The sequence below is a fragment of the Macaca nemestrina genome, chromosome 1 (assembly GCF_043159975.1).
Source record: "Macaca nemestrina isolate mMacNem1 chromosome 1, mMacNem.hap1, whole genome shotgun sequence".
Taxonomy (NCBI): Eukaryota; Metazoa; Chordata; class Mammalia; order Primates; family Cercopithecidae; genus Macaca; species Macaca nemestrina.
The window spans coordinates 58,278,776-58,298,691 of record NC_092125.1 but is presented as its reverse complement, the minus strand read 5'-3'; the positions used below and the strand labels follow the sequence as shown (position 1 = coordinate 58,298,691).

The 19,916-nt window shown below is 42.9% G+C and overlaps 1 pseudogene; it reads right to left on the bottom strand.

The window, feature by feature from the left end:
- Positions 1-15,504: 15,504 nt before the first annotated feature.
- Positions 15,505-16,570, bottom strand: LOC105484684 (cyclin-Q pseudogene; annotated as a pseudogene).
- Between the last annotated feature and the right edge of the window lie 3,346 nt (positions 16,571-19,916).

Below are 19,916 nucleotides of genomic sequence, written 5' to 3'. Positions count from 1 at the left end.
CTCTTTTTCTTTTTCTTTTTTTTCTTTTTTTCTTTGAGATGGAGTCTTGCTCTGTCCCCCAGGCTGGAGTGCAGTGGCATGATCTCGGCTCACTGCAACCTCTGCCTCCCGGGTTCAAGAGATTCTTCTGCCTCAGCCTCCCGAGTAGCTGGGACTACAGGTGCGTGTGACCATGCCCGGCTAATTTTTGTATTTTTAGTAGGGACAGGGTTTTATCGTATTGTCCAGACTGGTCTCGAACTCCTGATCTCAGGTGATCTGCCCGCCTTGGCCTCCCAAAGTGCTGGGATGACAGGCGTGAGCCTCTGCACCCGGCCACCCATGTCTCTTTAAGGAATGGAGAGAGGACGGGGAAATGGAACATGCTGGATGACAGGGAGCAGAATTTAATAGAGGTTCAGCTATTTGTGTAGGAATAATTCCCCACTCCTTTAATTGTATGTACCAAAAATTTAGTACATCATGTTCACTTATTCCACAAAAATGCAATGAGTGTGTCTGCTATGTGCCAAGCGCTGTTAAGTGCTGAGTGTATAGTGGTAAGAAAGATGGAGTCCCTGTCCCCAAGAAACCTCAGTCTTGGAAGGGGGCTTGAGAAGGAAGCAGATATTTACAATGAAGGGTGACAGATGGTATGATAAGGAAAAGTGCAGTGGGCTGTAGGAAAAGCATCTACCCTCGTCAAGTGCTGCGCTATCGAGAGAGGCTTCCTGGGGTAAGCAAAGCCTAATCTGAGACTTGAGGTACAAGTAATAGTTGGCCAGGCAAAGGATGGAAAGAGAGTATTTTGGTGAGGAATCACCTAAGCCAGGGTCAGGATTAGAATGAGAACAGAACTTATTTTGGGGATTGCATAGTGCAGTGTGAATGGAGCAAAGTGGGTGGGTTTTACAAGATGTGTTAATTGCACTTAATAATGTAATATATGGATTTTTTTTTCCTTTTTGAGGCAGAGCCTCACTCAGTCAGCCAGCTGGAGTGCAGTGGCATCATCTCAGCTCATTGCAACCTCCACCTCCTGGGTTCAAGCGATTCTGGTGCCTCAGCCTCTTGAGTAGCTGGGACTGCAGGCATGTGCCAAGGTTTCATTATGTTGGCCAGGCTGGTCTCAAACTCCTGACCTCAAGTGATCTTGGCCTCCCAAAGTCCCAGGATTATAGGCATGAGCCACCATGCCCAGCCCATGAATCCATTTTTAAATTCCAGAAACAGTGTGACATCACAAGAGATTACAGAGCTTAAAAGGAGGAAAGAAATTTAAAATATTTGTAGTTTTCATAGCAAAACTTTTACTCTGGGGTAATTCTTGTATCCTAGTGACAGTTCTATAGGCTCAAATCTTCTTCATGATAGAAGTCAATGTTCAGAAAGGAGAGTCTTCTTTAGCTTCTTGCTCTATCCTGGCATTTACTTTTGTAATACACCCCAGGTAAATCATGTGTCACTTGTTTTCAGTAACTGATACAAGCACTTTTATAAACAAGTTATCTTGGTAACAAAGGATATAGCACCAGCAGGAAGGAAGGTCAAGAAGAGACGAGGGTAACTGGGGAAACATATAATGCCTGACCACGTTTTTTTTTTTTTTCCTTGGGAGAAGTGTTTTGCCTCAGAAAAGCGTCACGTGGGCATCACTTTGTTTCATTTAATGTATGCACTGATGCTGAGATTTCGGAAGTACAGAGTTCTATTGTTTGTATCTGCCTGACACACACAATCATTGGAAAGTGAAAAAGGAAAGGAATCTGTTCACTGCATGTAAAGCAAAAATGCAACATCCTGACCCTGACGGGAAACTCAATTTTCGTGTTGTTCTTGTCAAGCATTTGAGTGCATTGGAATACTCCAAGGGCTGAAGGCACACATTCGGTGTGGTGAATGGAATTAGGTTTAGTGAAACTGATTCACTGTGCAGTCTTGCTAGATTGAAAAACCATGGTATTTAGTCTTCTGTTAATATATGCAATACATTAAGAGAGTAGCTGGCAGATCCTTTTTGAAAATGTCGTCTCACAAGGACATGTTTTACAAATTTAAAGATGAATGCTTTGCAGTTAATATGCCTTTTCTTATGAAAATTCAGTTGACTCTGAATGATTATCTGAATGGTTTGCAGGAAAAGTTGGAATTAAGGTAGAGTCTTCTGTTGATGAGTGTGAACTTGTGTTTACTAGAAGTAATTATTAGTTTATGTGTGTACAAAAGGACAAGTCTCCTTATGAGACTGCATATAGAAATATCTGTTTCCTAATAAGAGTTCCAGGCCAGGCGCGGTGGCTCATGCCTGTAATCCCAGCACTATGGGAGGCCGAGATGGGCGGATCATGAGGTCAGGAGATCGAGACCATCCTGGCTAACACGGTGAAACCCCATTTCTACTAAAAATACCAAAAAAAATTAGCCAGGTGTGGTGGCAGGCTCCTGTAATCCCAGCTACTCAGGAGGCTGAGGCAGGAGAATGGCGTGAACCTGGCAATCGGAGCTTGCAGTGAGCTGAGATCATGCCACTGCACTCCAGCTTGGGTGACTGAGCGAGACTCCATCTCAAAAAAAAAAAAAAGAGTTCAAAAAAAATCCATTGGTTTGTAATTTTCTATGAAGAGTCCAGACAAACATTACCAAGTATTTTGTAGTCTTTATTTTAGTGTGTATTTTAAACTATTATTTATGGAAGATAAAACTGCAGTTTTGTATATATCTCTATATATCTAACTATAACTACATATATCTGACTATATAAAAAGGTGATACGGTACCAATTCAACCTAGAACTTTAGAAAGAAATGATTATAGTAGAATGATGAAAAGAAGAGCCAGAAGTTCTGGGACTCAAACATTTTCTTTTGCACTCTGATTTCAGGGACTTATGTCAGAGCTTCCTTCATTTGTACAAATAACTAACATAGTCAGGTGGTCCATAAAGTCTGGACCCAGGCAAAAATACAGGACGGCATTAGGAACATCTTCAGTCCTTACTAAGAATTGTATTATATGATTTGTTTCCTGACTTTATGAACACCCTGTATTAAACAGCTGCTTTGTGAAGGTGCTTTGCAAGGGAAGCACACAGCATGCTGCAGGCCTGCTCCTCCAACCCAAAGGCTGTGCCTTCACCCGCTCCCACCACTCTTCTCCCTGCCCGGGGCAGGTGCATGTGCCCTTTCCAAAGTTTCTGAAGTTGAAATTATCAGGCAAATACATCTTAGAAAGGGAAAATGATAATACAAAGTAGCAGATAATGAAAACGAAGGGACAGTCAACTATAGGGGATCAGAGGCAGGGGGAAGTCATCACAGGCTTGGGGGAGTCAGGAAGGCTTCCTGGAGAAGGTGGGACTTAGACTGAGCATTTTGGGCCAAGTGCAGATGATGAGGATGGGGTGGTCCTTCTGGGCAGAGAAAAACGTACGCTCCTGTTTGATCGCCACTGAATGTAATTTGTGAACTTCTCTAAAGGTGCTCCAGGAATCGCAAGTGCTACCCAGCACTTCCTGTGCCTCATTTGTAAAATCAGGGATCGAGTCTAATCTCAGAGGCCCCTTGTAGCTCTGTGGTTAATTGTGATTTATAAGCAGCAAGGCTTCCTGCCTCTGGTTACCTTCAAGAACAGAAACCATTTGACACATTTTTTTCTTCAGTCTCATCTTATTGCAAACCTCACATTTCTGATGTGAAGATCTTTGTCATTCTTCCCTTTTCCAGGGCGAATCTTCTTGTCCCTTCCCCGGGCCTTTTCTTTATCTGCTGATTGAGACTAAACTGATCATTTAGCACATGGCAGGAAGCCGTGGGTGCTGAATCATCATTTCTCGCCTAATCTATTCTCATGCAGCTGGCTCCCTTGCAGTCCTTCAGCCTAGATGAAGAGAGAAAAGAGGGTGAGAGAATTCAATTCCCAAGTCAGGCACTCGAAATGAGAAAAGGCTTTCCTGCCTGAGAGGTGTTCAGAGGAATCTGGGATGACAGATTTGAGCCAAAGCTGTGAAAAGAATGAACGACACCATGATAGAGAAATTGGGGTGTTGCAGAGTGGTTGATGGGGCGCTTCTAAATTTCACAACGTGAAAAACACTGACAGTATAAAGCTATGTCTTAGAAATTTCAGAAGTAGACTCTCACGTCTGTCTAGAACTGCATTACCCCTCCCTAAATAACACGAATTCTGAATTTTCTGAAGAGTTAAACCTTTTTTTTTTTTTTTTTTGAGACAAGGTGTCACTCTGTCACCCAGGCTGGAGTGCAGTGGTACAATCTTGGCTCACTGCAGCCTCGACCTCCTCAGGTGATTCTCCCACCTTAGCCTCCCAAGTAGCTGGGACTATAGGCAAGTGCCACCATGCCTGGCTAATTTTTGTATTTTTTGTAGAGATGAGGTTTTGCCATGGTGCCCAGACTGGAGAATTAAATTTTAAAAGTTGAATCCAAGGGAGTGTGAGTATTTGAATATTAGGGCCTTCTTAAGAAGGCTTGCTTTGGGGTGAGATCTCTGGCCCCAATGTCTTGTTCCCCCATTTTGTGTGTGTGTGTGTGTGTGTGCGCGCACACACAGGAAGCATGTGCTTGCTCTTCAAACCATTTTCAAGTGAGTGGAACTCTTGTTAGACAGTCAGGATTTGTCATGAGGATATGGACTAAAACATTTTCCTGTTTTTATTGATACTGATACTGTTGCAATTGGTGCAACCCCACTAATCTAATTTCTTGGTCAATTTTCATTGTGCTAAAAATAGTGAATGCTCAAGGCTGTCAAACATGGAAGATTTGAGATTTAGGTCTATCTCTAAATCCGTCTTACATATTGGAAATCTCTCAGAGAGGACATACAATGTGATATACAACACACACACACACACACACACACACACACACTCTGATATGCCAACAAGGAGGAGAAGTTAGAGATACAGGGGATTCAGACATCTTATTATACAAAAAATCAAACTTGCCCAAGAGTTTCTTGAAGGACATTTTGGCCTGGACAGTGTAGAATCCTTTGGAAAGGTGGGTAGAAAATGCTCAAGCTACCATTGGAAAAACAACTGCTCTATAAATGGGCAGCTGTAACATTCAATTGGAGATCCCTGGGACACTTATAGAATCATAAATTCAGTAGCAATATTACTTTTAGGAGATTTGGATAAAGTAGTTTAAAATGAACTTAGGAGCCAGGTACGTAGTACCTGTGGGAGGAGGATGACCAAGGAAGCATCTCGATGCTTACTTATCAGGAGGCCTTGCACCCTCCTATTTCATTTGAACACATATTTTATTGTGGAAACTTAAAAACAAATTATATTTACTGAGAATAAGTTTTAAAAATACAAAACTTATCTTGATCTTTCTAGCTGTTGCTATGGTTTTGAGTAATACATCATTAAAGCTGTGGCACTCCAATGATGTATTAAAGTAATATATCATAACAATGCCATGGCTTTGATGATATATTAATGTAATACATCGTTAAGGCGCCATTGGCCTCATGATGTATTACTCAAAACACTACCAATTGGTTAGATCAACACACAGAGACCTGTGTGTTAGGAACAGAAGAATGGCAAATGATTTTGGTCCAAAACACAATTGAACTTCTTAGAGATGTCTCACCCACAAAAGCAGTTCTGTTAAGATTGGATGGGCTTCAAAGGCTTGCTCAAGAACGGCGGGGTTGAATCGCAGTGAAGGGCAACAAAGACATCTGCTCTGACTATATTAGAAACCTGTGCCTGGGGCCAAGTTTTCACGCGGGGGAAGAACATGCCTATGTTTTACCTAGCAACAAACAATGTGGTTTACTTGCATGATTTCAGTAAATCCCCACTGAAATACCATAAACAAACTCTATTTTAGAGATCAGGAAGCTGAGGTGCCGAGAAGTAAAGTGAGGTCTCATAGCTGATAAGTAGTGGAGTCAGGACTTGAGTCTGTGTCTGCCTAACTGTAGAGCTGGGTTGGATGGGGTCATTCTAATTTTGTGCCCCCAATTTAGAAAATTATTTTTTCTATCTTTAAAGAAAAACTTGGGAGTGAGTTGGCCTCCTGTCTTCCCCCATACCCTCCCTCATCCTCCATCCTTTTGTGTATACAATACGCAGAGAAGGTACTTGGAAAAGTAGATCTGGGAAAACATAGGCAATGCTAGACAGGTATTTGGCAGTTGTTTTTGTGTTTTTCTCAGGGTCCTACGAAATGCCTGAAATGTGGTTGAGGGAGGAGTGGCCTCTGGTAGGGGAGGCTCTGCTGGTGACCAAAAGCATACCTTTGCCCCAAGCTCCCCTATTGTTCAATAGAAAGGCCTCCTCCCTAGCTTCCTGGCTTCCACTCTTGCTCCCATTACAAATCCATCCTCTACACAGTAGCCAGAGTGATTACTTAAAAATGTAAAATGTCATGTCATCATATTTTCCTAGTTCTTTTCAGAAACTTCCCACTGCACTTTGAATAAAATCCAAACTCATGACCCTGGCCTCCGAAGCCTGGACTTTCTTGTGGGGCTTCACTGGTCTTCTTTCTGCTCCTTGAACAGGCTCGTTGCTTTTGCACAAATCAACGGACTTTTGCACTAATCTGTTAAACTGACCAGCTTTGTATGGTGTTTCTTTCTTGTCACTAAGGTGCCACTGAAATGCCACCTTTTCAGAGAGGCTGTCCCAGATCACCTGTTCAGTCTTGACCACATTTCCTGCTGTTCCCGTCTTCTCACTTCCTAATATTTGATAGTTTACTTATCTGTTTATTGTCTTTCTCCTGCAACCACCAGTGGAAAGCTTGGACCCTGCCCTTCTTGTTCCTGGCTGTATCCCCAGGGCCTATCGCAGCCTGCTACATAGGAGGGGCTCAACAAAGATGACTAAAACCAGAAACTCTACGTTTATTGTGTGATTGACCATAGTGAAGATAACCAGTGGGTGAGAAGATTCAAACATGAGGTGTTACAGAGCTAAACAAAAATGAGATAGAAAATAATACAAAAGGAGGCTGAAACAGACATTTGACACATCTGTATAAAATAAGAAATGGGCCCCCTCCACAGGAATTAGAAGAGACTGAGAACTGAACTAGGATTTAGTGAATGCCAAAGCAGACTTTGCAGGGCTCCTTCCATGCAGGGCCCATTCGGAGCCTCTGGGGGAAGGGTGTGTGTGTGTCACATGGTTGTATGTGATTACAGTGCGAAATTTGGTGAGAAATTTTACCCATACCACTCCACTCTCATACTTCTTCTCATGTTGGGTAATATTGGGATAGCTGTGGGTATTTTGTACCCATAACCATCACGGGTATTTTGTATTCGTACTTTTATACATGTTTCTTAAACAAGATCCCTGAATTATACTAGTTTCAGGCCCCCCCAATTTAGATCTATTCCTGGTTGAAAGTACGTTATGGAAAGGTTGGAATGGGAAAAAGGAATATGGTTGCTAACATTTTGATCAACCTATATGGTAGAAACTTAATTAATTTTAAGTAACTGTTTCATTTTACAGTGAAAAGGAATTATAGCTTATGACTTATTGTAACTATACCTTGCTGGAGAAAAAGCTCAAAGCCTGGAAAATATTGGGAGGTTTCTAGAACTTTCTTCCCCTTTACAACTCACATGTTCTTTGCCTTATTTTCTGGGGGTCTTGTAAAGCAATTGACTTTTTAATCTTGGATAAATTAACTCACATTAAGATGTTATTGATTTAGTGTTTCCTTTCCCAGAGGAATTTGTGGTTAGGGAATACTCGAGGGATGACAATGGAGTACGAGTAATTTAGGGCAACTTGGTACTTAGAGGCAAGAAACATTTAGACAGTCCTCAAATTAAGATAAGTCCTGACTGAACTGGCCCTTAATTACTAAATGAACTAATTAAGGCAATATATGCTGAGTGTCTTCCCTATGCTAACTGTTGGGGATTCAATGGTGACCTAAATCAGAAGCCGCCCTGTTCTCATGGAGTATCCAGTATAAACTACCATCCCCACCCCCTCACCTCCCCAAGACAAAAACCAAAAACTGTGTGACACAGACCTAGGCTGAGCTTGGGAGGCAGAGCCCAGGCAGGACTTTATTGGACAGTGATCTGGGCCAGGCACCTTTGTGCAGGGCACAAACCCAGTAGGGTTTGCTCTGCCTACAGCCAGCTGTGGGAGACACAAAAATCAGATAATTGCTCATTCAGCCAAAGCTTGGAGCAAAAGGTATAGGGTCCCTACTAGTTTATGACCGAGATCCTTTCCTGGACAAGGGCATCAGCAAAGGGGTCCCTGAGAGGCTGCCCTGGCACGGAGATTTGGGAGATCAGGATGAGAGTCTGAGGAGAGTTCAAGGGGAGGATGTGGTTTAGAGGTGATACCTGGGAGGTATACCAGACAGAGGGAATAGCATGTGCAAAGGCCCAGAGGTGGGAGGGAGCATGACAAACTTGGGGGACTTCCAGAAAGCCTGTAGAGCTGGAGGGCACAAAGAGAACACGGAGGCTGGGGGAGAAGGCAGGGCCACAGTGTGCAGTCCTGAGGCCCTACTCGAGACCTTGGGCTTCATCTGAGGAGCAAGGGAATATTTTTTGAAGGAATGGTGACATTCAGCAGACATTAAAAAGATATATCTGGACCGGGCACAGTGGCTCATGTCTGTAATCTCAGCACTTTGGGAGGCCAAGATGGAAGGATTGCTTGAGGCCAGGAGTTCGAGACCAGCCTGGTCAACGTAGCAAGAGCCCATCTCTAAAAAATAAAAATAAAAAAAAATTTAAAAAAGACGTTTCTGGCTTCAGTGTGGACATGTGGGGGCACAGGTTGTGGGGAGACTAGTGGGAGGCTCTTACTGTATCATGGTTTGGGTGAGAACACTGGCTTGGACCAGGGCAGTAATACAGGCAACCCCTTCAGCTTTTTGTGGTTACCTGTCATGGTCATTATGTGTATCCTGGACTCTTTTTGCAAACCAAACAAATCAATAAGACCTCAAATCATGAAGTCTTCAATATTATGTTCTTTTTTTGCTTGAGTTTTAAAGTATTTTTTCATATTTCAGATATAAGTTCACTCAATCCATCTCACTACAAGAAACTCATTTTTCCCTGGTCGTCTTTTCACGAGCCTCTTTGATCTATACTTACAGCATTCTAGTTTGTCATAGAAACTCTCTTTTTATTATTTACATTAAGTAAATAGTTCTATCTTCAGATGTATTAGTCATATAGTAAAATACAGCAAATTACTCTAAAACTTGGTAGTTTAAAATAACAGTGAACATGCATGATATACAATTCTGTGGGTTAGGAACACAAATGGTTCTGGCTCCAGTTCTTTCAAAGTGATGTTAGTCGGGCACCGTGACTCATGCCTGTAATCCCAGCACTTTGGGAGGCTGAGGCGGGCGGATCACCTGGGTCAAGAGTTTGAGACCAGCCTGGCCAACATGGCAAAATCCCGTCTCTACTAAAATTACAAAAATGAGCTGGGCGTGGTGGCAGACGCCTGTAATCCCAGCCACTTGGGAGGCTGAGGCAGGAGAATCACTTGAACCCTGGAGGTGGAGGTTATAGTGAGTTGAGACTGTGCCACTGAACTCCAGCCTGGGAGACAGAGCGAGACTCCATCTCAAAAAAAAAAAAAAAAGTGATGTCAAGTACAGTTGAGGCCACTGACATCCACAGATGTGGAGGGTCAGCTTCCAAGTAGCTTGCTCACACGTTTGGCCATTCAGTGCTGGCTGTTGGGAAGAGGCCTCAGCTTCCTGTCCTGTGGACCCCTTATTTGCATGTCCTCATGACATGGCACCTAGCTCCCCAGAGTGAGTGGCCCAAGAGAGAGTAAGGGAGAAGATGCAATGTCTTTTCTTTTATGATCTGGCCTTGGAAGTCACACTCCATCATTTGTACGATACCCTATTGGTGATGTAGGCCAGCCCTACTCAATGTGGGAAGAGACTATGGACTACTTGGAGCATGAGTACCAGGAGGCAAGAATCCCTGGGGGCCATCTTGAAGGCCGGCCACCATAAAAAGTGAGACACAAAATAATACATCTTCGTATGCACATGGACAGATATCAAAGACCAATTAGACAGCGTATCTTTCCTAATCTTAGGAATTACATTTCAATTTCTGAATTGTATATAAAGTACTCAATTTAGAAAAAAATTAGTACTATAATTAGCACCATTTATAGTACTACAATTAGTATTATAAATTTAATACTATAAAGTACTAAGTTCAGTACCAAAAGGTCATGTTTCATGTGTCATTCACAATTGCTAAAAGATGTAAAGAAACAGCTTGACTTTCCAGTGTAAAACAATGTGAAGTTACAAAATTCTAGTGTGCAGAAATAAACCTATCTGGCTGTAATTAATAATGAATATCAATTACCTATAATTAAACAATATACATAATTAGAATTAATTTTGGCAAATCATAATGGACGAATATTGTTTGTACTTTTTGTGAGACCTATTTAAGACTTTAGAGATTGAGGTAGGGAAAAAAAATTGTATGGTCCCTGAAGAGATTAGCATGAACCCATAAAAAATAGAAATAACATACCCACAAACATTTTCCAATTTTTTTTTTAAATTTAAAAGGCACAATACAGTAGCAAAAGAATGATATCTCATGGTTTGTTGCTGAATGGATTGCACAGCCAATAGGTGCCAGTTCAAAAGAGGAAGGGATCCCTGCAGGTAGGAGGGCGATGAGCTCCTATGGAAGCGATGGACTCTGAACTGTGTCTCACAAGGCTGAAGAGAAGTCATCAATCAGTCAATCCAAGAATTTAATTAATCACCTATTATTCTCAAACATCAAGTTAGATGGGTATAAAATGATTCCTCCCTTCAAGGTGCTTTCAGTTCAGTACTGATGTAAATAAAAAAGAGAAGACTTTCTGGGCAAATGGAGTAGTATGAGCTGCAGTACAGCGGAATGGGGGCTTCATGAGTGATGAGGGAGAATGAGGTAGTGAATTGACAAGGGACTTTGAGATTTTTTTCTGCAGATGCTGAGGAATCAGTTACATAATATGATCAATATATACTTTTTTTATAATATATATACACACAGACTTTTTATATATATATGCATACACACACACTCTTTTAAGTGCTCTCACCAGGTGGTGACCTGCTGACCATGATGCTAACATATATTATGTGTTGAGGAGAGTAACATGAATAAATACAGGTCTGCCTGATTCCATGTATTCAGATGAGGGGCTGTTCAGGTAGAGGTGGCGGTGTGCAGGGTGAACCTAAGTAGGGAAGAACTGACAGCACAGAGGGCAGATGCAACACCGCATGTGAGGGAAGGAGGAGTGGATTCAAGAAACTATATGCAGAGCAGAACTGAGAAAAGCATACCTTTGAGCTAAATAGCGTTAACAAAATAATTTTCAAATCTTGATCCTGAAAACAGGATCAAGGCTCACTTGCCAGTGGCTTTGCCTTGTAGGCCACCATGGCCAATATTTCATCATTATTCTTGGGTTCAATGTTTTCTCCAGCCATCACTGGGAATACACAACTGGAATCCACTGGACTGCCACCAAGGCCAGGCTTAGCCTTGTGTAACTATCATGGAGAGTTATGGACTGAATGTTTGCGTCCCCCCTCCAATTTCTTTTTTGAAATATTACCCCCAATGTGATAGTATTAAGACGTGGGGCCTTTGAGAGGTAGTTTAAGTCATAAGGGTGCAGCTTTCATGACTGGGATTAGTACCCTTATAAAAGAAATCCCAGAGAGCTCTCTAGCCGCTTACCACCATATGAGGATACAATGTGAAGATGGCTCTCTGCAACCTGGAAGATGGCCCTCCCAGAACCCTACCATGAGGGCACTCTGATCTCAGATTTTCAGCCTCCAGAACTGTGAGAAATCAATTGTTATTCATAAGTCACTCAGTCTGTGGTACTTTGTTACAGCAGCCTGAATGGACTAAGGCGTGGAGCCATAGGAACAGCTGAGTGAAATGTACCAGTGGTATTTTCCTCTTGCGTTTTCCAATTCCCTTTTCTGTCTGCCTTTGATTTTACTGATACCAAAAGATCGAACACTGAAAGGCGAAGCCTACAGCCTTTTTGGTCCCCTGCAAGTCTTGACAGCCAGACAGAGTCAAGGCTGCTGTTACATACTGTATTTGCTGTGGGTCATCGCCAATTTGTCCTGCAGCGAAGGGATGAGAGGCGTGTCCAGAACTAACAGGTGCCTCTTCACCGTGCACTGCACACACTACACCCGCTTGTAAGGTGTCTCGTTGTAACTGTCACTTTCTGTTTCAGGTCTTGTTGGATAAATCTGAGTCTGTGGTAGGTGTGGCAAGGAAGTGTGATGTCAACTTAGGGTGGGCCCCAGGTAGAGCCCCCAAATCTCCCAAGATTTATGGACAGTTTGAGGAGGCGGCTAGCAGTGAACTTTCACAGTGAGAGAGTGAGCAGGTGCAGGGTGCCCAGAGCCAGCGCTGACCCTGGGCTTGATGAATTAACGTGATGAGCAGTGTGTCACTGAGCTCCTGGCCACTAAGTAGCACGTGTGGTGGTGACATCTGTGAGGAGAAAAACGGGAACATCTTCCAATGAGGGATAAGGGTTCCTCCTGCCAGTCATGTTTCTGGGATGGTTATGTTTGCAAATGGGTTAGAAATTCACATTTGAGGCTGGGTGTAGTGGCTCATGCCTGTAATTCCAGCACCTCTGGGAGGCCAAGGTGAGTGGATTACTTGAGGCCAGGAGTTCGAGACTAGCCTGACCATTATGGTGAAACCCCATTTCTACTAAAAATACAAAAATTAGCCAGGTGTGGTGGTGGCTGCCTGTAATCCCAGCTACTCAAGAGGCTGAGGTGGGAGGATCACTTGAACCTGGGAGGAGGAGGCTGCAGTGAGCTGAGACTGCACCACTGCACTCCAGCCTGAGTGACAGAGTGAGACTCCGTCTCCAAAAAAGAGAATAAATTCACATTTGAGTGATAAGTAGTGAATATGCTGTTTCAGATGCAATGGACTGATGTGCACCTTGGTTACTGAATTTCCCTGTGACATACAGCAGTTTCTCGGGTAGTAAGAGACTATTTAGTGGGTGTTGATCACTGAAACAGGATCAGGATTTGTACACCTGGCACTAGAGTTATCGTATGACTAGAAGAAGATGTTGAACAGCTATTACAACTACGAACCAGGAACTTTCAGAGAACAGGCCATTTTCAATTTTTTCCATTTCTAACATATTTTAAATTGCTAATGTTGTTTAAGAATTTGGTAACAAACTAGAAAGAAATCAAGGAGAGAAATAAAAGAAAAAATAAATGGGGCTGCTCATTTAAAGGTTTCTTCTGTCCTTATAATTCTCACCTTAGTATAGTAATTTATAAATATACAGACATCAAGCATTAGAGTAGTAGGTTTGAGTAAGGCTTTGTGTGTTCTGCGGTAGAGGGCTGAGTTTGGTCCTTCAAGTTTTGCAAGAAGAGTTGAGGCTTAGGAATCTATGCTCTGCATCATCTATTCCAAGTTTTAATATTCCAAAATGTAAGAAAAAATGGGCACAAAAAGTATTCATGTCTTGCATATATTTAAGACATATTTGTGTCTTATGCAGAGACAATGTTAGAATATTGAAAATTAGAATGATTGCCCCATGCAACAAACATTTCAAGGAGTTTCTGCTCTCTGCTCGACCTTGTACTAGGACTGGGTGGGAGCATAAGGAAACCACAAGCAAAATGATGAAAAATATTTATGGTAAGTGCTGCTGCTTGGGAGTCCACACTGTTGGGCAAAGGCTTAAAAAGGCACTATGGGCACTGCTAGCTGTAGAAGAAATTACTAAGGTGTTTACATTTATAGAGACTCTTGGATGAAATTAATAGAATAATTCAAACCAGCTCAAGGAAAAACGAGAATTTAACTCATGTAAAGTTTAAGATAACAGAAAAGCAATTAAGAAGGTTTCTTCATGGCTGGATCCAGGTGCTCTGTGTCCACAGGAATCCGTCTCTCATCACATAAGCTCTGCTTTCCTCTGTTTTGCTTTATTTTCAGGAAAATCTCCACCCAGTGGTGGTAACAATGGTCAAAGCATTTCCAGACATTTGTTCTAGTACTCCTGCACTTAGAGGGAAGGGGAGAGCCTTGGTCCAAGAGCACTAGCCGAAGTACTGGAGGATGTTCTTATTGGTCATGTTTGAGCCAATGCCCCTCCTTGAAGCCATTGTGATAGTACTTTGGTGCCCTGGCCAGCCCAAGGTCAAGGCCCACTTTTGGAACTGGAGGTCAAGGTCCAATTCCCAACCTGAAACATGGACTGAGGCATGGAAGAAAAGCAGTTGCAGAAAGGAAAATGGGTCTTGTTACCAAAAGAAGGGGAAAGGAATACTGGGAAGGGAAAACATAAAAGATGTGCACCAGAAGGGAGGTCTTAGTGTGTTTTCTGTTGCTGTAACAGAATGCCTGAGACTAGGTAATTTATAAAGGAGAGTTTACTGGGCTCATAGTTCTGGAGGCTGTAAAGTCCAAGAGCACAGCATTAGCATACCACATGGCAGAAAGGAAGAAGTCAGAGGCAAAACATAGGGACCACCTCACTGTATAACAACATGCTCTTGAGATAACTAATCCAGTCCTGAAAGAGAGTGAGAGCTCACTTACTCTCATGAGAAATAACGCATTCCATGAAGAGTAGCATTAATTCCTCTTAATGACCTAATCACCTCTTAAAGTCCCTACCTTTCCAACTGCCACACTGGGGACCACATTTCCAGCACATGAACTCTGAGGGACATGCTCAAACCACAGTAGTGCTTGTGTTCACAGAGTCCCATCATCTCCTGTATGCCACACTGGCAGCCAGGGTCCAGACTGGCCTTAGGGCCAACATCCCCCACCAAGGCATCAGGGTGCATGTGGTCATTCTGCAACACTTCCCCGCTACCATTTCTCAAGGCTGTTTCATGTTTTCAGTAGGTCTTTTAAAAATTACAAATGTAAATGATCATGGTAAAAAAATTCAAATAGAAAGTAAAATAATATAAAATCAGAAAGAAAAGATGTCTCCCCCATCATCTAACTACCAGTCCCAAGTCTTTAACATGACCAAAATGGTATATAGTTCTAGAAAATTTCTCTTTGAAAACAATCATCCATCCATCCATCCATCCATCCATCCATCCATCCATCCATGAATCCTCCTGCTTCAGCCCCCTTAGTAACTGGGATTACAGACACGCACCACCAGACTCTGCTAATTTTTGTATTTTTAGTAGAGACAGGGTTTCACCATGTTGGCTAGGCTGGTCTCAAACTCCTGACCTCAGGTAATCCACCAGCTTCTAGCTCCCAAAGTGCTGGGTTTGCAGGCATGAGCCACCGCACCTGGTCCTTTTCTTTCTTTCTTTCTCTTTTTCTTTTTTGACTTGCCTCACCTTGTATTACACAAAATAGATTTCAGTCACGTTGCATATTCATTCTCGCTAGAAATCTGGCTTAAAAAAATTCCTAGGGATTCAGTGCCGTCGATGTCATGATTTTCCTTTTATTGGCATCATGCCTCTATAGTATTCAGAGTCCTCTCAAAGAACAAAGGCAGATGTGGCTGCCTTGGGTCAGCTGCACCCAGTGTGCTCCCGGCCTGCCCGCTGGAGGCGCAGCTCCCATTATCATCTGGACCGCGACTGCTACGGATGGTCAAAGCGGCAGCATGTCATCGCCTTCACCAGCCCTTCTCCAGCAGCACAACCAGTCCTCCCAGCTGGTCCTCTGGGGACCAGCCATCATGGCGATGTGGTGGCAGTGTCCCCAGGCAGCTGACCATCCTGGGCTTCTCTTTGGGCAGGCCTGGCCAGGGCCTTAGGGGAATCTCTGTGTCTATAGTATAAATCTGAATGAGATCAGACACAATATTATCAATGATTGGCCTGGTAAGGTCGTCACTAAACACCTGCCACCACGGCTTCTCAGCCTCGACCTCGGCAGGCACCTCGACTCCACAGGCCTGCAGGGCCAGGTAGAGCACCGCCACGGCGATGTGCTGGGCCTGGAAGCGGAGGCACAGCCCCCGGTGGTAGCTGTCCTGCAGCAGGGCCCAGACAGTGACGGCAACGGGGGTCTGCTGCCAGCTGTGGTGGTTCAGCCAATTCCTGAGGGAAACCAGGTAGTGGAGCAGGTACTTGTGTGGATGCTGGAAGACCTGGAAGTGCATACTTCTCAGTATGAGAAGCTCACACTGCACAATGCTGTCCCGGAGCTCCCAGAAGTGGGAGTGCAATTCCAGGGGCTCACCGCTTGGGTTGAAGTACCTGTTGGACACATTGATGATGTCACGAGTCCGCAGGCGCTGCTCTTCCACTTTGCCGGCCAAGTAAATGGAAGACATGGCAATCAGGTAAGAGTCATAGGCGTCCAGATTGGTCTCGCAGAAAAACTTACGGTAAATGGTGCAAGCAGTGGCAATGGGAATGGACCGCGTCCCTAGCTTGATACCTGCCTCCATGATGAACCTCGCCACGTGGAAGTGCACCCTGGCTTCCGGCGCTGGCCGCCCCTCGGGGCCCTGCGCTGCGGCGCCCCCTCTGCCGTCCTCCCCGCCTTCCATGAGGCCCCGCGGCTGCGGCGGGAGAGGCGGTCAGCTGCGCAGACTGGCCGTTCTCTTCCTTTCTTTTGTTTCCTTTTCTTTTTTCTTTCTTTTTTTTTTTTTAACAAGTTGTATCATATTATGCATATTGCTCTCCAACATAAGTTTTCACTTAATAATATTCTTGGCATCTTTCCCTATCAGCACACAAAGTTTAAAAACAAGCAAACAAACAAAAAACAAACAGCTGCATAATATCCCATAAAATGGGCCAGGCACAGTGGCTCACGCCTGTAATCCCAGCACTTTGGGAGGCCGAGGTGGGCAGATCACGAGGTCAGAAGATCTAGACCATCCTGGCTAACATGGTGAAACCCTGTCTCTACTAAAAATACGAAAAATTAGCCGGGGATGGTGGCGGGCGCCTGTAGTCCCAGCTACTCGGGTGGCTGAGGCGTGAGAATGGCGTGAACCCGGGAGGCGGAGCTTGCAGTGAGCTGAGATCGCGCCCCTGCTCCACGTGGCGGTGCATGCTGTAATCCCAGCTACTCAGGAGGCTGAGACACAAAAATCCCTTGAATTTGGGAGGCAGAGGTTGCAATGAGCCGAGATTGCGCTACTGCACTCCAGCCTGGGTAACAGAGCGAGACCCTGTCTCAAAAAAAAAAAAAAAAAAAAAAAAAAATCATAAAATGGATGTACTATAATTTATTTAATCATTTTTCTGTTAATGAACATTTATGTTATATTCATGGTTGTTTTTCAAACAATTCTGTCCTGTCAATTTATTTTATGGATATACTTGCAAAAACACACTAAGCTATGTGTACAGGAATATAACCACCAGTCCCAAGTCTTTAACATGACCAAAATGATATAAAGTTGTAGACAATTTCTCTTTGAAAATGTACAGGAAGGTACACACAGCTTAGTGTGTTTTTGCAAGTATATCCCTAAGCTAAATTCCCAGAAGTGAAATTGTGTGTTCAAGGATATGTTGCTGTCATGCGCTGCATAACAATGTTTTGGTCAATGACAGTCCTCATATACAATGGTGATCCCACAAGATTATAATAGAGCTAAAAATATTCCTATCGCTGGGTGAAGTCACAGCCTTCGTAATGCCATAGCCCATGATAGACTCACACAAATCTAATATGAAAAAATAAACAAACCACCATGAGCATCTTTCTGAAAAGAGTGATTCCTCCTTAAGAACAGCCTCAGATTGGTCCTTCAGGAGGCATCCAGAAGAAGACATTGTTATCGTAGGAGACGACAGCTCCATGTGTGTTCCTGCCCGCTGAAATTCATCTAGTAGGATAAGATATAAAGGTGGAAGACGGTGATATTGATGAGCCTCACCCCGTGTAGGCATAGGCTAATGTGTGTGTTGGTGTATTCATTTTTAAACAAAAAATTTGGCCAGGCATAGTGGCTCACACCTGTAATCCCAGCACTTCTGGAGGCCGAGGCAGGAGGGTCACTTGAGGACAGCAGCTCAAGACCAGCCTGGGCAACAAAGTGAGACTCTGTCCTTACAATTTTTTTTAAAAAAATCAAGCAGGCATGGTGGCTCATGACTGTAGTCCCAGCTACTGGGGAGGCTGAGGTGAGCGGATTGCTTGAACCTTGGAGGTTGAGGTTACAGTGAGTCTTGATTGTGCCACTTGCATTCCAGCCTGGAAGACAGAGCAGACCCTGTAGCTAAAACAAAACAAAAAAACAAAACAACAAAAAGTTTAAAAAGTAAAAAATAATTAAAATGTCTAAAAACAGAAAAAGGTATATAGAATAAAGATATAGTGAAAGAAAATATTTTTGTATAGCTGTGTAATGTGTTTGTGTTTTAAGCTAAGTGTCATTACAAAGAGTCAAATGTCTGAAAAAAGTAAAATTTATAAAGTAAAAAAGTGATAGTAAGCTAAGGTTAATTTATTATTGAAGAAAGAACATTTAAAAAATTTAGTGTAACCTAAGTATACAGTGTTTATAAAATGTACAGCAGTGTACAGTAATGTCCTAGGCCTTCACATTCACTCACCACTCACTCATTGACTCACCCAGGGCAACTTCCAGTCCTGCAAGCTCCACTCCTGGTAAGTGCCCTATACTATACAGATATACCATTTTTAACTTTTTTATTTTATTTTATTTTATTTAGATGGAGTCTCACTCTGTCACCCAGGCTGGAGTGCAGTGGCACGATCTTGGCTCACTGCAACCTCCGCCTCCTGGATTCAAGCGATTCTTCTGCCTCAGCCTCCCGAGTAGCTGGGATTACAGGCACCTGCCACCACAGTCAGCTAATTTTTTTTTGTATTTTTGGTAGAGACAGGGTTTCACCATGTTGGCCAGACTAGTCTTGAACTCCTGACCTCAGGTGATCCACCCGCCTTGGCCTCCCAAAGTGCTGGGATTACAGGCGTGAGCCACCGCGCCCGACCTCCATTTTTAATCTTTCACAGGGTATTTTTTATCATATATTTTCTATTTTTAGATATACAAATAATTGCCTGCAATATTAGTACAGTAACATGCTGCACAGGTCTGTAGCCTAAGAGGAATAGGTTATACAATACAGCCTATATGTATATAATATATAGTAAGCCGTATCATTTAGGCTTAAGTACACTATGACGTTCACACAATGATGAAATCACACAAGGATGTATCTCTCAGACATATCTTAGTTGTTATGGGAGTGTGACTGTATTTTAACTTTGGATACATATTGATACAAGTTGACCTTTGAGAAGACCACCAATTTCCGTTCATACAAATAGTATTAAAAGTACCAATTTCCCCACACTCAATCACTACTGGATATCTTTAAACTTTATGTTGTTGCTAATTTGATAGGTGAAAATGGTATTTCATTGTTTTTATTTGCATTTTAAAGTTACAAATGAAGTTGAGCTTCTTTTAATATGTCTGGTCTGTTTTGATTTCATTTTTGGTGAACTTAAAATCTGTTCTTTCCCCACATTACAATATTAGCATTTGGATGACTAAATCATGCGTTTTGCCCATTAGAGTTCATTTAATCCTGGTCATGAAATATATTTGTAGATTTACCAGTGGTTGAATCCCAGAACAGTAGAGCTCTAGATACACTTGAGATGATCCCATGATACATTCTCATTTTCAGATGAAAAAACTGGGGTGTCTAGGGAAGCAAAATTAGCTGTCCAAGGTCACACAATTAGAGGCTGGGCCAATACCAGAATGTGCACTGCCTGAGGTATTATGTAAGTCTTTTACTCTGCTGTTTACTAAAGCGAGAGGTCTGTCTTGGAAATTTAAACCACTCATCTTAATCTATTAGCATCCCAAGGAGCTACTTATAACTGTAACCACCGACCCA